Raw genomic sequence first — 15,716 nt, 5'->3', positions numbered from 1 at the left:
AATTATTACCTTGCAGGATCAGGATTGTAACATCTGAGTTAAATGCAGTTTGTAAAAACACTTATGAAACTACGTAGCACTCAAGACGGTACCGTGTAAGGAGAACAGCAGCACAATAATGGTGATAGATGGATATGTGGTGTCTCATCAAGACACTCTGAATAAGCGACAAACATAAAATTTCAGTGGTTGTGGCATGCCAGACTCTATTGTCTGCTTGGGGTCAGCTGGTACAAAGTACTTTTTTTTTTCTTTTCTTTTCTGGGGCAGTCAACAGTTCAGACACACGTAATTCTCTCAATCTCCAGCCAAATGTCACCTGCATCTCTCCAACATTGTACAATTTATGACATAAATGTTTCCCCAAAGACATATTTAATCCTTCACAGCTGAGTGAACCAAGGCACTGTGGGCCTGATCTGATTACATCTTTAATGTTACAGCCCTTTGCAGCTGAGCCCGGAATCTTCCGCCTGCTTTGCTGATGCAGCCATTCCGTATCTCTAAATGCAACTGGAGGGGATTTTAATACAGTGCAAAATCCCTACCTGCAGTTTTTATTTAGACTCTATTAATATTTTAATGAGTTTGGGGGAGAAATGGAGGAGAGGGTTCTGAAAATAACCTCAAAAATAAAATTCTTAGATGGAATTAATCTCACAAAAGTCCATTTCATGATAACTAACTGTTGGCCATGTAACTAGCCCCATGTAACATTTGACAGACAGGAATTGTGACTTTTCTGTAGTCAGTGTGCATTGCTTCTGTCTAATCGTAGTTACAAATTGACTGTCTCAATTTGTCTGATTACAACTGATCACAAGGGACAGAGAAACTTCCTTAAAAAATTACTGATCTTTCTGTCTCCCTGTGTCTCAAAAATGTTCATTTAAAGCCAAAGGACCATAGCCTGGCCTCGTAACTTGTACCAGCAACTGACTCTCCCCCTGGCCCTAGGACAGAGGAGACTAAAAATGTCATGAAGTTATCTATGCCCCCTGGCAAGGTCAAGTCCAGGACCTTGCACAAAGATATGTTTTTAACACAGGAGCTGGGAGGACATCATCAGGGAGTAAGTTGCAATTCCCTGATTGTCCTGATGCAGGTACACTGGCCCTGGCCTGCTGGTGTAAACTGAAGCAGCTTATGGGCTCAAAATGATGTAAAATAGAGCTGGCTAGAGAATAACAATTCCATTTTACATTTTTTGAGATTTTGAAACTTCCTGCATTGGAACAAAACTGAACCCTTTTGAATGTTTTCTCACAACACAATTATATCCAAACATCTGTTTTCAGTCCGAGATTATCAGGTTTTCACTACAGATCTTTCCCTCCCTTCCTGGAATTGACCGGAGAGCCCACCCTAGATCTCAAAATCTGCCCCTTGAAAATGTCATTGAAATTGATACGTCTCCATGAAACATTCTGGCTTCAACTAAACAGCATATTTTGACACCTCTCACCTCCCCCCTTGCCCCCAAAATTGTTGAAACTGTTCCAACCAGTGCCAATATAGGAGTTATAGTGGATGATAGATTGAATGGGAGGAAACAGCACATTGTACCCATGCACGCATAAACCTGTATATTGCACTGGACAACAGCTGGAAGAGAAATATAATGCATAAAACAAGCACAGTAACTATCCATTTGGCAATAGCTTAATCCTCAGATAAAATATGGCTTTCCTTTTTGGCCACAATAACTTAAAGACAAATTAGAAGGATTCAGAGGGGAGCATCACAAATGATAAAAAGCCTGGATAGTAAGGCCTCTGAGGAAAGGTTACTAGAGCTGGGCATCTTTAAATCTAGAGAAAAGGGGACTGAGAAATGTTAACTACTTACAAATATTTTAATGGGTATTGTAAGGAGGCCAAAGACTAATTATTTTCCTCGTCATTGAGGACAAAACAAGGGGTAATGGCCTTAATCAGCAGTAGGAAAATATAGATTAATCACTAAGAAAAATTGTGTTAAAAACAGCTATGCTATGAAAGAAGCTGCAATAGTGGGCTGTGGGTTAACCACCATTCATGAAATCCAAGGGTAGACTAGATAATTTGTCTATTACGGATGATCCTTTGTCTATCTATTTGTGACAGTGACTGTCTCCCTAAGGCCTAGTCTACACATAACACTTAGGTTGACCTAACTACATTGCTTAGGGGGCAAGAGAAATTCACACTCCTGAAAGGTGTAATTAAGCTGCCCTAGCCCCATTGTATACAGTGCTAGATCAACAGTAATATTCTTCCATTGACCTAGGTACTACCTCTCGGAGAGTTGGATTTACTAAAACGATGGAATAATCCCTTCTGTTGTTGTAGTCAGTGTGTACACTTGCCTATGTAGCATTTCTAGTGTAGACATACCCTAAGTCTTTGCAGGACTTAGTGGTCCCAGTGGGAGCCTCTTGACCTACTGTAAAACAAACGATTACACACCTCTGCAGATTTTGACACAGTTGAACACAAAGTGTTACTGACTGACTTCCATAGCCAAGTTCAAGTAGAGAAGGCAGCACTACATTGGCTCCAGTCTTTCCTCTCCAGTATCTACATGAGACCACACTGAGGGTGAGGTAGCTTCTCATCACTAGAAGTGGCTTCTCTGGGTCAAGGATGAACTGTATTGTCTGAGGTCCTGCCTGCTGCTCCAGCTGTATCTGCTCCATGGTTAATCAGACATTAGTCTCCCGTGCTGCTAGCCTTGCATGTTTCCCGAGCGCTAGACTCTTTATAAAAAGAGAGAAATATAAATAGTCAGGGTGCTTATTATTTGGTCTCTGAATAAGACCAAGAACCAATTTACCTATCTGAAAATTGCTTTAGAGAAAGATACTGCAATAAATAATGAATTTGATTAAATTACAATAATTCTAAAAATGTGCAGCTTGCATTCGGACATTAGACTTTAAAATAGTAATTGTTAATAGCTGTGCATTTATGTTCCTATTGAGAATGAGACAGAACCCAAAAAGAGCTAAGGGGGAAAATATCAATCATGTTCCTTCATTGCACATCAGATTTCTAAACTAATCTTTCAAACTACATTTGCTTTTATTCTTTGTGTCTTGAGTTAATGGGATGAAAATAGCTTTAGAATATATCATTTCTTTTCCAATTTCCCATAGTCAGAAATCCTTTATTAGACAGAGATGACCTTCAACACTCCAGTAAATGTTTTTTGTTCTCTTAATTTTGTCTTACAGAAGCTACACAGTCTGGTGTCACTCACCAAAACACAGAGCATGCTGATGAGCATTTAATTAGTTTGTGCTGTATATGTAAAATGGAAGGGAGTCTTCATTTGTATGAAACCTCTTACCCCTTTCAGGCTGCTGGAGAAAGGAAGTTCAAGAGAGCTGATTACTCAGCAGCACCAGGTACAGGTCTTATCTGGATAAATAGATCAATGGGAGAGATGCAACTGGAATTGAAAAGGGAATAGCATAAATTGCCTGAAGATGCACCTTTAACAATTCTTTTACTAACTTTTCAATGTGGAGAACTGTCAGGATTTATTGTTGACAGCCTGTCCCCAGACCAATATTTGGCTAACAATTTTCCTCTTATAGGCTCCAGTGCTATCTTTAGGTGTGACCTGAGCCGAATAACTAGTGAAACAAACCCTCACCTCCTTGAGTTTAAAAGTAATATTATTGCCAAAGGTAACCTAATGAGAATGAAGAATGATTTATTCAGTACCTATTCTGACATAGACAAAGTGATGAACCCAGTGGGGTGGAGGGGAGGCAGGCTGTGCCAAAACTATTGGAATTTCTTCTAATTTCTTCTAGTTTCTTCTACTTGAAATTCAGCTCAGGTAATTCAGACCCATATAGCCTTTTAAAGCAGAATGTAGAAGAAATGCGGTCAAAAATACTGGACTTTAGCATGTGTCCATGAATTTTTCCATTCGACATCAAGCAAAGGACAGAGGACAGCCTTTCACTAGGCTATCAAGATTATTTTCTGGGGCATTCTTCAAAGTGTCTTTAAAAACAGTAATCTTTGTTCATTGCAGTGGACGTATGACACAAAAAAACACTGTGCTTTTTAATGGCATGCTCCACGCATACACTGGAAAATGTCTATTAAAGGGTTGATCTTTATTTCCTTTCTTCGGTTAGGGAGAAAAAAATGTATCTTGGAATGATCTTAGGTGTGCAAATTTAAAAAAACAAAGCAATTCTTAAGTCTTTTACTTTCCTTAGCGGGAGTGGCAACTTATTTTCAATGATAGATGCATTCTAGAAGTTTTATCATAGGGACTGAAGTCTCATATTTTCCAGGACTCTCTTTTAGAGACTACTAGCAGGATAGAGCTTTCATCAGTCAGACTGATTGAATCACTTTAGTAGAACTTGTATCTGCCTTAAAAGAAAGGTAGACGCCCCCGAACTATTGGCTATACCTATGTTAGTGTTTCTGATGACAGTGACATGGAGTGTGAACATACCTATTTGACCACTTGTCACAGGCGTATCAATTAAACTCAATTCTAGAGCTGGCCAAAACTCAAGATTTCCTGTTCACAAGAAATTTTGGCATTTTGAAACATTTCTTTTGTTCTGAATCAGAATGAAAGTAAATGGTTGGAATTCCTCACAGACTGAAAATCCTGAAAACAATTTTTGTTTTGGAAACACTGACACATGGTGTTCTCAAAGTCAGATTTGATCCTTGGGACTCACCACTGCTGAGTACAAGGTGGGGCTGCCAGGTGTGCAGATCTGGAGCATTCCCATCATGCAGACTACCCCCAGGCCAAAAGCCCCATTGCTTCCAGATTCCTGTACCCGCTGGATCCCAGAAAGTCCTGTGGTCCTTGGCATTAGGTCAGTCTGTGTGGTAGGGCTGTCCCAGAGCTCCAGAGCCTGAAAGCTCATCCCAGGATCTCCAGGTTCCTAGCTCCATAGTCCCAGGAATTTCCAGACTTCCTGCTGTGGAACGAGGAGTACAGACTCAGACTTCCAAACTCCCCGCTCCACAACAGCTCGAGCATGGCAGGCCTGGCCTGGAGCCATGGAGCCTGGAAGCCCAGGGTCCCCAGCCCTGGGGCAGTCTGCATAGCAGGCCTCCACAACAGGCCGCCAGGCAAGCTGCCAGGAAATCAGCTGCCTGCCAGATGGGGTTCCATTGGAACCCTGCTGTGGATTGGTTGTCGAAAGCTAATCAAACCCGACTCACTTTTGTAAGAAACTTTGAGTTTGACAATCAGCTCTAGTCAATTCTTGAGAAAAGAGGCCTTTCAGGAGATTCCATTGAGGTGCTGTTTTAAACAAACAGCTCTAACAGTTTTGTCCAGTGCAGCAATCCAAAAATACAGGCTAAGAAACCCATAAGATGTGAAGTATGTCTGAGAAGGTTTTAAATACTGCAATGCGCTACAACAAGTTACACAGTCATCAGACACCCATACATGTCTGGGGAGCTTCACACTCATGCCTCAGGCAACGGAGATATAATCCATGCTTTTTATCTTGAGATTAAATTGCTACATGGGGTTACACCTGAATACCTTTCAAAAGCTGAAGCTAAAGCAAAATCCTGTGACCTGTTCATTAGGTAGAGTTGCATATTGGGAGCACATTAGGCGAATAATCTGCCAATCTGGGGGGGAGGGGGGGAGTGTGATTGTTTAGGGCAGAGCTTTTGTTACTGACAGACTATGAGTGTGGGGTAGAAGCCAGTATTGTGGTGGGGACTGTGAATGGAGTGGTGTGTTGGGGGGAGTGAGTGAACAGGCTGTTCTACATTTTCTCCAGCTGCTGCTGTCTCTGCCTCAGTTACCCTATCACTTGTCTGTAGTGCTGTCTCTACCTCAGTCATCAAACCTGGCATCAGATGTAAGATAAACTTGATCATCAAAATTATAGTTGGAGAAAACTGTTTTAGAAATAAGAGCTTTTTTAAAAAAAAAAGGACTGAAGGTAAAAAAGGAGGCAAGAGTTCTGGACGCTTAGGGAAAAACCAAAACAGAGGTGATGTGGTGGTTTTTAAACTTTAAAGCCTGACTATTGCCATATTCGAAGTGGCACAAAGAAATCTGGGATACGGGAACCCGGGAGAAAAAGGTTGGGTTATGGGACAAAAGCAGATTGAAACCCCGCTGGCCCAACCCGTGCAGTCAGTACGTACTTACCGTGGTTTTACTGTCTTACAGAAACGTAGGGCTGGAGAAGTCATCGGGTCCATCCCCCTGCGCTGAGGCAGGATTAAATATACTTACACCATCCCTGACAGATGTTTGTCCAACCTGTTCTTACACCCATGTGTGTTTCTGTGCCCCTTGAAATGACTGTATTTTCTGCCTCCCTCAGACCCGTCTTCCTTTTTTTAAATTCAGAGCCCTTTCTGAAGACCGCAAGTCGAAACATCATCTATCTAGCTTTATTTTTTATTTCCTGCCTGCATTTGTGATAACTCCACATACGGCCCACGCGCTGCTGCAGCACCCTCCCACCCTTTTTATTTTGTTGTTCTGACGTTCATAGCCCTGACTGTTTAATTCATGGTACTGCTGCTTTTTATGGCTATACACACGGCTTAGTGTCAGGAGTCATAGTGCATTTCCAGGCTCTTGGCTGTGAAATTCCTTGTTCTCTCTTCGCAATTCCTTTTGCTGTACTGAAGTGTTTACAGCGTTATTCCTGTAGTGAGATGCAGGAGTGGTGTTTCCTGATTTTTTTAAAAAAAGAGAAACTTTCAAATGCTTTTTGAAGGATTTTTTGTGGATCATCATCGAACCAAATAGCCACTCTCTTCCCTTATCACGTACTTCTTATTTTTGTATAGGTATAGCACGTATTTGTGTTTCTGATGAGTTAAAGTTTTGTTCCGATGGTCCCTAACCCACAAGTGTCCTGAATTCAAGTATGTGCAGACCTTTGACAGAGAGGCCCAGCACCTGGCACACGTCATTCCTTTATTTCATGAATATACCTAAGTGAGTTCTCTCAGAATTCTTTAAATATAAGGGTGGTTTTGTGCCTGCAGAGAAGCCATAGATCCCCCTGTTTCTTGTACATAGATGACTGCCTCTGCTCTAAATGGCTTTTATCCAGGTTTCTGGATCATTGCGCTCACAGACACCGGTGTGCTTCAGTCCATAAGCAACTGTGACAGAGCCATTAATCAAGACAGTGAACCCTATCCTACTTCCACTGAAGTTACTAGGGCAGAATGGGGGGCCTAGTTTTATTTATGTGAAAGATTAGCACAGCAGAATGACTTCATTATTCATCTCTCAACTGCTTTCCAATATTAACTAATCCTCTTGTGAGGCAGGCAAGCATTGGAAGACAGCTGTCTCAGAGCACCCCCTTGTGGCCTGATATGGCCCTGCAGGTGCACTGCCCTCAGTTTCCCCGTCTTTCCGGGCTCCTAAAAAGCTTCAGACCACTCCATATCATTTTATAACATCTCCCTTCTGGTGCAGGATTCACTTTATTTAGTCCATACACACATTGGCCCTTCAGGTCCCAACCCCAGTTCAGTGCCTCGCTCCTTGAACCAGGAGTTCCAGCCCTACCCTAGAACTGAGTTCAGTTCAGTCCCTTTATTCCTTGAAAAAGCCAGTGTTGCTCCCTGTAGCTTCCCAGGCACTCCCCTGCCTGGCACTCCCAGGCTTACCTAGCCAGGAGTGTTATTGGCTATACCTTCCCATTTCTGTTTGACTGGGGTTTGGCATTCTCAGGGTTTTTCTTCTTTCCAACTGCCTCACTCTTCAGTTTAGCCATAGAAGACACCCTTCCTCCCTTGTCCAGCTCTCCTTTGCTGAGCTTTCTTCAGGCTTTTAAGGAAATCACCTGCAACCAACTTGGGAGGGTGGCGGGAGTGGGTGTGTGTGCGCCTCTGACATCCCCCCACCAAGACAAAAAGGTAGGGACATGCTATACATGCTATACCTATACAAAAAGGTGAGTCAGTGTCAAAGCTGGCCTTAGACATCTGTGGGCTCAGACTACTAGAACACAGCTCTCTCTTACTTTCATAGAATCATAAGACTGGAAGAGACCTCAAGAGGTCATCTAGTCCAGTCCCCTGCACTCATGGCAGGACTAAGTATTATCTAGACCATCCCTGAAAGGCGTTTGTCTAACCTGCTCTTAAAAATCTCCAATTATGGAGATTCCACAACCTTCCTAGGCAATTTATTCCAGTGTTTAACCACCCTGACAGTTAGGCAGTTTTTCCTAATGTTCAACGTAAACCACCCTTGCTGCAATTTAAGCCCATTGCTTCTTGTCCTATCCTCAGAGGTTAAGAAGAACAATTTTCTCCTTCCTCCTTGTAACAACCTTTTATGTACTTGAAAACTGTTATCATATCCCCTGTATCTTCTCTTTTCCACACTAAACAAACCCATTTTTTTCAGTCTCCTCTCATAGGTCATGTTTTAATAATTTTTGGTTTCAGAGTAACAGCCGTGTTAGTCTGTATTCGTAAAAAGAAAAGGAGTACTTGTGGCACCTTAGAGACTAACCAGTTTATTTGAGCATGAGCTTTCGTGAGCTGTAGCTCACGAAAGCTCATGCTCAAATAAACTGGTTAGTCTCTAAGGTGCCACAAGTACTCCTTTTCTTTTTAATAATTTTTGTTGCTCTTCTCTGGTTGCTTTCTCCAATTTGTCCACATCTTTCCTGAAATGTGGTGCCCAGAAATGGACACAATACTCCAGTTGAGGCCTAATCAGTGCAGAGTAGAGTGGAAGAATTACTTCTCATGTCTTGCTTACAACATTTCTACTAATACATACCAGAATGATGTTTGCTTTTTTTAGGGATGTCAAGTGATTAAAAAAATTAATCGTGCTTAATCATGCGATTAATTGCACTGTTAAAGAATAATAGAATACCATTTATTTAAATATTTTTGGATGTTTTCTACATTTTCAAATATATTGATGTCACTTACAACACAGGATACAAAGTGTACAGTGCTCACTTTATATTTATTTTTTATTACAAATATTTTCACGGTAAAAAACAAAAGATATAGTATTTTTCAATTCACCTAATACAAGTACTGTTGTGCAATCTTTTTATCATGAAAGTTGAACTTACAAATGTATAATTATGTTAAAAAAAAAAAACCCTACATTCAAAAATAAAACAATGTAAAATTTTAGATCCTGCAAGTCCACTCAGTCCTACTTCTTGTTCAGCCAATCGCTCAGACAAACAAGTTTATTCACATTTGAAGGAGATAATGCTGCACGCTTCTTGTTTATACAATGTCACCTGAAAGTGAGAACAGGCATTCTCATGGCACTGTTGTAGCTGGCGTTGCAAGATATTTACGTGTCAGATATGCTAAAGATTCATATGTCCCTTCATTCTTCAACCACCATTCCAGCGGGGACACATCCATGGTGATGACGGGTTCTGCTCAATAACAATCCAAAGCAGCTCTCTTTTTTGGTGGTTTGGGTTCTGTAGTTTCCACATCAGAGTGTTGTCTTTTAAGACTTCTGAGAGCATGCTCCACACCTCATGACTCTCAGATCTTGGAAGGCACTTCAGATTCTTAAACCTTGGGTTGAACGCTATAGCTTTCTTTAGAAATCTCACATTGGTACCCTCTTTGTGTTTTGTCAAATCTGCAGTGAAAGTGTTCTTAAAATGAACAACATATGCTCAGTCATCATCTGAGACTGCTATAACATGAAATATATGGCAGAATGCGGGTAAAACAGAGCAGGGGACATACAATTCTCCCCTAAGGAGTTCAATCACAAATTTAATTAATGCATTTTTTTTAATGAGCATCATCAGCATGGAAGCATGAAGGGGCATACGATTGTTTAGCATATCTGGCACAAAAATACCTTGCAATGCCAGCTACAAAAGTGCCTTGCCTGTTCTCACTTTCTGGTGACATTGTAAATAAGAAGAGGGCTGCATTATCTCCTGTAAAGGTAAACAAACTTGTTTGTCTTAGCAATTGGCTAAACAAGAAGTAGGACTGAGTGGCTCTGAAGTTTTACATTGTTTTGTTTTTGAGTGCAGTTATGTAACAAAAAAAATTCTACGTTTGTAAATTGCACTTTCACGACAAAGGTTGCACTACAGTGCTTGTATGAGGTGAATTGAAAAAAAAATTGTATTGTTTATAATTTGTACAGTGCAAATATTTATAATCAAAAATAATACACACTTTGATTTCGATGACAGCACAGAATACAATATATATGAAAATGTAGAAAAATTTCCAAAATATTTAATAAATTTCAATTGGTATTCTGTTGTTTAACAGTGTAATTAAAACTATGATTAATCACGATTAATTTATTTAATCGTGATTAATTTTTTTGAGTTAATCATGTGAGTTAACTGCAATTAATTGACAGCCCTACTTTTTTTGCAACAGTGTTACACTGCTGACTCATATTTAGCTTGTGGCCCACTATGATGCCCAGATCTCTTTCCACTGTACTCCTTCCGAGGCAGTCATTTCCCATTTTGTATGTGTGTAACTGATTGTTCCTTCCTACGTGGAGTACTTTGCATTTGTCCTTATTGAAGTCTATCCTATTTACTTCAGACCATTTCTCTAGTTTGTCCAGATAATTTTGAATTATAATCCTATCTTCCAAAGCACTTGCAACCCCTCCCAGTTTGGTATCGTCCACAAACTTTGTAAGTGTACTCTCTATGCGATTATCTAAATCATTGATGAAGATATTGAACAGAACCCGTTTCAGAACTGATCCCTGAGAGACCCCACTCGTTACGCCCTTCCAGCATGACTGTGAACCACTGATAACTACTCTCTGGGAATGGCTTTCCAACCAGTTTTGCTCCATCTAGGTTGCATTTCCCTACATTTCATACTTTTGTGTGACTCTAATTTTAAATGCTTTCACCGAATTTTAATTGCCATGCTATTGTTTCAATGAAGGCACCTAGAATGGTGGGGGCCGATAGGTGCCTCAGAATTAAAATGTATCATTTTATACTCCAGTAAAACTTAATCAGTCTCCTGAGAACATAGTATCATTATTGCTATTTGCTCTCACGCCTTCTGTCTCTTAGGATGTTCAACATATCTGGTAAACATCACATCCGATGAAGTGAGCTGTAACTCACGAAAGCTTATGCTCAAATAAATTTGTTAGTCTCTAAGGTGCCACAAGTACGCCATATCTGGTAAAAGGCACTTCCTTCACATGGAATATGTGCCATCTGGCCCTGCCTGCTCATATGGCCTGTCCTCTCACTGAGAGTAAGTGCAACGTGTTCATAAAGTGTGGCTCCAGGTGAGTAGAGAACCATGGGAGGGGAGCCACTGAAGGAACAGCTGTGCTGTTTGTTTTTAAAAATGCTTTGGTTAAAACCCTACAAATGAGAAACAACTCTCCTCACAATAAAACTAAATTCCCAGGTTCCCTTGTCTCCTTTCCCTGTTGGAACGGTGAACTTAACTTGATCAATCTCTTTTCTGTGATTCTTCTGGGAGTTGTAATCTCCCCACAGTATTTTCCACTGAATGCATCCGACGAAGTGAGCTGTAGCTCATGAAAGCTTATGCTCAAATAAATTTGTTAGTCTCTAAGGTGCCACAAGTACTCCTTTTCTTTTTGCGAATACAGACTAACACGGCTGCTACTCTGGATCCCCTGATGTGTTTCTTAATTTTTTGTCCTTGATGCAGTGATGTAAATTTTGTTATGCTCTGGGAATCCACTATATTAGTGGGGATGGCTTTTATTTCATCTTTGAATGACAAGATAAAAGCAACTGATCAAAGCCCACTGCTCCCATCTATTACACTTATTTCTGTCTTTTTTTAAGTGAGTTTCTCCTTTGGCTGCCATTATGTTTGTGGGGAAGAAGCAGATGTGGAGCATTGTATTCCATTAGACACACTCACTCATGAACCACAGAGGAGGGGCCAGGCATTGGCACTGTGTAGTCCCAGGTCAAAGAAAAAGGGCTAGAAGTTCTATGCTGAAAAGAAGAAGGAAAATAAAATTTTACAAACAATAATTTGCTTCCCATTTGCAATGTTTCTCAGAAAAGCTTCTTCAGCTTTCTGCTTAATGTGGGAGCTCCCTAAAGATCTTTCACTAGGACTGTTATCAAATAGCAGGACTCGTGGTGATTCTTTTTTTAGTTGCTGGGTTTTTTAATACTTCAGGGAGCAGAACACAAGAATAACAATGCTGCAATATTTCAAAAAAGACATACACTTTTAGTTATTCAAATAAATAATGCATTACTATTCCAGCTGATCTGGTTTACGTTCCATAGCGCTGCCATTCCATTTGTCCTGAAATCACTAGCCCATTTCACAATGTGCCATAGGGCAAATATGTCTCCCAAGCATAATCTTCTCCCTAAGTTTAATTCTCTTCCTATACCAAAGTTACTTTTTTACTATTAAGATAACTGGTTTTAGATATACTTTCATTTTATTATTTTAAGGCATTTCCCCAAGCTTAGGCTCTGATTCTGCAATGAGCTCCATGTCTCCCTACACCTAAGTGGAGCCCCATCAGAACTTCAGAAAGTATCTTATCTTTTGAATAGATTGGGGTTTTTTAACCTATGCCTAAATTCACAAAGAATGCTGCCAAAAACATAAATAGGGCCAGAAGTTACAATCTATATAAGTCCAGACAGACTGCTCCTCTTAAGTCAATTGAGTCACGCTGGATTTAATGCATGGAACTGAAATAGGAGTCTGGTTTATAATACCTTACAATCCCATTTTTCTCTAGGGGCTTCAGGGACTAAGTTCTCCAACATTTTCAAAATGCTATGCATAATCTGCATGTTCTATTTTAAGTTCAGTTGTCTCCCTCTCTGGTCACACTTGAGCATTGATGGGCATGCATACCTGGTTAAAATAAAAACCAAATGGAACTTTTCCCCCCTCAAACCAACTTGCACTTGACCATTTCTTAGTTCAGTTTGAGGATATTTTTGTCAGCTTTGAAATATTCCTATATCACTTCCCTTTGTATTTTTGCAAAGAGAGAAAATGAAAGTGCTGGAATATCTTGAGAAAGGAGAGTGTTCTATTTGTGATCTTCCCCCAAACCACAGTTGGTCCAGAAATCTGAAGAGATTTGCAATTTCCTGACCAAAGGCTTTTACTTATCCTCCCTCTCTTTCCCCCAAAATGCAAACTGGATACTACTTCAGAAGACATGCTTTTCTCTTCTATATAGGTTCTTATACCACCTTTCACCATGGTATCTGAGTAACTTCCAGTAGTGCATTAGGTGATGTGACTAACATCCATTACATTAGGTTTGTTCCTTTTTCTCATCCTCTCCCCAGAATTGTATGTGGGTTTTGGTTTGGGGGGATTTTTCTTACATGTACATGATTGTGAGTGCTTTTAGGGAAGAAAGCAAGGCTGAAAAGTATGCCTGGCACTTATGGCAGAAGGTGATGTCAAGCCAGGCCACTTCTTCCTCATCACCTGTTTTCCATTAAATAGGTAACATTAGCGTTTCTAAGTCCTTGATTCTGTAATGTTAATGGGTTTCCATGGGGATACAAGGGTTGGCTCAAGCAGAGAAAGTCGCAGAAACAGGACTGTTTGTACAGCACAATGGAGATCTGATCCCAACCACAGCCTCTGGGGTCTGCTACAATATAAATGAGCATGACATATAGGGTGAAATCCTGGCCTCCTGAAAGTCAAAGGGAGTTCTGCCATTGAATTCAATAGGGCCAGAATTTCACCCCACAGTCTTTTGTTCTATAGGGTTTTCTCTCTATCTGCCTAATCTGCACCTACAGACTAGTCCTGGTCACCTCTGGAGCACAAAGCTCAAATCTCATTGTCCTAAGGGTATATCCACGCAGCAGCTAGGAGGCCTGATTCCCAGCGAGGATAGACATACATGAGCTAACTCTCCTTGAGCTAGCCTCTCAATATAGCAGTACGGCCATGGCAGCATAGGCAACATCTTTGGCTAACCTCCCCTATATGTACGCAGGAGGTCAGGTGAGAGGGTGCTTGGGGAGGAGGCTGCCATGCTGCCGTGGCTACGCTGCTAACTTTAGCACGCTAGCTCAAGCACGGCTAATACATGTACTTCCCTGCAATCACACCTGCCAGCTGCTGTGTAGACGTACCCTAAAATCAAAAGAAAGGGGGTCACAGACACCTCACTTCAATGTCTTCTAAGGTGATGGTAGTTCATAGTACATTTCCAGATAGGGAATGGGTCAAAACATACCACGGATATAGCAGATGCTTCTCATCTTCTATAAAATTAGTCTTTATCACAGAGCTGCACAAGTATCAATTTACAGTAGGAGCACAGAGATATAAGAAGAAACAATTAACTATAGTACAACCCATCTCAAAAGATATTTTTATGTTGGGGAAAAATCAGATGGCACAGGACAAATAATAGAGAGTGTTTGTGTGTGTGTGTATTTTCTCACAGCTTTTCTTTCTGGCCAGTGAGAATTAGTCTGTCAATCCTTTACTCTAAGCAGTGAATAACTGGCATCCTACCAGGTAAATAAATATGGCTTACTCATCCCTTGGTGTGATCTCAGTATTAACACCCAATGCAGTGAGTAGTTCAGAAATATTATACCTCCTCTTTATAAATGAAAACTGTACGGGTTGGCTCTCTAGCCGAGGGCAGGGGGGAGAGAAAGGTGGCTTGTCTCCCCAGTCATGGGGATAGTAGGAGCCACCCAGTCCCTCACTGGTGAGGGAAGCCCTAAGGGGATGCTCCAAGGCAGGGAAGGCCCGGAGGAGGGAGGGGTAATTGTGGAGTGGGAGCAGGCAGCTGGGTGGATCTGCTCCCCTGGTATGGCTCATAGGGCCATTACAACAAAGGTGCAATTAAAGCAGCCACCAAACTGGTCCCCATGGCCAGCAGTCCCTGAGCAGGAAAGTGACAAGGTACTTCCTTGCCGCCCATGCACCTGTAGCAACACAGGGATGAATCTGACCCCCTGTACCTTGTAGATGGACTTGGACAACCGTCAACAAGTGCAATGCAGATATCTAAACCTTCAAATGTGTCATAAATATAAAGGGAAGGGTAACAACCTTTCTGTCCACAGTGCTATAAAATCCCTCCTAGCCAGAGGCAAAACTCTTTTCACCTATAAAGGGTTAAGAAGTTAAGGTAACCTTGCTGGCAGCTGACCCAAAATGACCAATGAGGGGATAAGATACTTTCAAATCTGGGGGGGAACAAAGGGTTTGGGCTGTCTGTGTGATGTTTTGCTGGGAACAGATCAGGAATGTAAGCCTTCCAAAGCCTGTAAAGTTAGTAAGTAATCTCGCTAGAAAATGCATTAGATTTTCTTTGGTTTAATGGCTTGTAAAATAAGCTGTGCTGGAGGGAATGTATATTCCTGTTTTTGTGTCTTTTTGTAACTTAAGGTTTTGCCTAGAGGGATTCTCTATGTTTTGAATCTGATTACCATGTAAAGTATTTTCCATCCTGATTTTACAGAGGTGATTCTTTTACTTTTTCTTTAATTAAAATTCTTCTTTTAAGAACCTGATTGCTTTTTCATTGTTCTTAAGATCCAAGGGTTTGGGTCTGTGTTCATGTATGCAAATTGGTGAGGATTTTTATCAAGCCTTCCCCAGGAAAGGGGGTGTAGGGTTTGGGGGGATATTTTGGGGGGAAGATATCTCCAGGTGGGCTCTTTCCCTGTTCTTTGTTTAACATACTTGGTGGTGGCAGCATAGGGTTCAAGGACAAGGCAAAGT

This window comes from Chelonia mydas, chromosome 8 (genome assembly GCF_015237465.2).
Source record: "Chelonia mydas isolate rCheMyd1 chromosome 8, rCheMyd1.pri.v2, whole genome shotgun sequence".
NCBI lineage: Eukaryota > Metazoa > Chordata > Testudines > Cheloniidae > Chelonia > Chelonia mydas.
Note: the sequence above shows the minus strand (reverse complement) of the source record.